Source organism: Colobus angolensis, unplaced genomic scaffold (genome assembly GCF_000951035.1).
Source record: "Colobus angolensis palliatus isolate OR3802 unplaced genomic scaffold, Cang.pa_1.0 Scaffold237, whole genome shotgun sequence".
Classification (NCBI taxonomy): Eukaryota; Metazoa; Chordata; class Mammalia; order Primates; family Cercopithecidae; genus Colobus; species Colobus angolensis.
The window spans coordinates 658,000-660,317 of NW_012115566.1; positions in this window are offsets into that span (position 1 = coordinate 658,000).

Genomic DNA, 2,318 nt, shown 5'->3' on the forward strand with positions numbered 1-2,318 from the left:
TATGAATCCCTGGATAAGAATAGTTTTTCCTCTGATAGATTCAGTAGTTTCTCTTCTTTTTTCACCAGTACTAACCTCTCCTCTAAATATATATTCAGCCTTCTTGAAATTGTCTTCTCTTGTGATCTATTTTCTTAAGTTCTGTTTTTATTTGCCTGAAATAAACTCACTCATCAGATATTAAGGAATATTCTACCTCAAGTGAAATTCACCTTCTTTTCTTCTAGATCCATTACATTTTCTAGAAATTTTTTTTCTCCATAATTTGTAAAGTACTGGCATTATCTTCACTAAGTTTACTAATAAAAGCAGACATAATTTTGTGAAGTAGCTTCTTCTTTGTTCTTTTCATTAGGCTGTAATGGATTAGCTTTTGTATATTGCGAGGGAAGAAGTAGGATGTGTGGGAAACTTACAGAAGTGAGAGGCACTGAGAGAGCTGGTAGGACTGTAAAGAAATTGAAGAGATGCTGACATTGGAGTGCTTCCTATAAAAGGAGTATCATTCAGGGTTTTAGAAACCACTGAGGAGAGAAGAATATAATTTGATGTGACTAGAGTAAAAAAAATAATGAACAAGGGAACACTTCTAGAGAGCCATGGGTTTTTTGGCTTCATAGCTGGGAAGAAATTTTGAAAAACCATCTAACTTTTACTATACCTCCATGAAGGACTGCCTTCAAATAATTCATGGTAACTTTCTTGAATGACCATGTATATTTTGTGTATTTAAAAAATTACCACTCCTGTTTAAAATACAAATTATATTTCAAATATAATTTTTGGTTCTTGGACCCCGAAAACAAAATTGTTCCAAAAACCCATATGGTAAAACATATATTCCTAGCTTCTAAGAATATTAGCAGTCAGAGTGGTTTGTAGTAAATCGTTTGCTTCACTGAAATTTCACCATTTAGAAATTACATGTTTGCTTTGGATAATGTCTAGAGAACTAGATATGTCAAATTGAGAATTAGATATGGCAGTAAAAATGTGGTAACTCAAGGGCCTTCATATTTCTCCTCACAATGAGGAGTACTCCATTAGATAGAAAATGAGATCTAGATACCGGGTGTTTTATTCTAGCAAGTAGCTAGATCACTCATTAACATATTGAGATTATGTGCAACTTCGCAGCCTGTCTCCTAGTTCATTCTCTTACCTGATTGATTGTTCTGATTCACAGTTAAGGAAGCTATTCGTGTTTATATTCCCAGTGATTATAAAAGTTAAAACGTGTTCATGTTGGAATTGCAGCATAAACTCATCTTTAAAAACCTCTTTCTCTCTTTCTGAAAATCAACCTGCCTTTTAATGAGCCACAGGTCTCTAGACATAGAAATCCAAAGGGAGAGTGTCCCCTGGTGTTGAGAAAGATTGTAAGAATTAGCAGGATGCCTTTCCACACCTACAATATGAATCAGTGTCCTTGGGGAATTCCTGTGTGAAGTTCCATTTTTTTTTTTTTAAATTCTTGTTTTATTTCTTTTTTTTTCCTTACTATGTTTGTTCCTTAGTTTTAGAACTATGGCCAACACAGATCTCAATGGCTTAATATGTTTTCTTAGTCAAATTTCTTTTTATTTCCTAGGAGAGAGGTATGGATTTACTTTCCCATTTTGGGGACTTTCCTGAAAGAATACCCTGGTTTCTTTCAGGAAACCTGTTTTGGTTACTGTTGCCTTGAAATGTAGTTTGAAGTAGGGTAACATGATGCCTCCAAATTTGTTCTTTTTGTTTAAAATTGCTTGGCTATTCAGGTTCTTTTTTGGTTTCATAGGAATTTTAAAGCCTTTTTCTCTGCGAAGAATGTCATTGGTAGTTTGATAGAAATAGCCTTGAATCTGTAAATTGCTTTGGGCAGTATGGCCATTTAAACAATATTGATTCTTACTATCCATGAACAAGAAATTTGTTTCCATTTGTTTGTGTTATCTCTGATTTCCCTGAGCAGTGTTTTGTAGTTCTTATTGTAGAGGCTTTTCACCTGACTTGTTAGCTGCATTCCTAGATATTATATTCTTTCATTGGCAATTGTGAATGGGATTGTGTTCCTGATTTGTCTCTCATCTTGACTGTTGTTGCTGTATAGGAATGCTAGTGACTTTTGCACTTGATTTTTTATCCGGAAACTTTGCTGAAATAGTGTATCAGCTGAAGGTGCTTTTTGGCCAAGACCGTGGGGTTTTCTAGATATAGAATCATGTCATCTGCAAACAGGAATAGTTTTACTTACTCTCTTCCTATAATGACCATTATTTCTTTCTCTTGCCTAATTGCTCTGGCCAGGACTTCCAATACTATGTTGAATAGGAGTG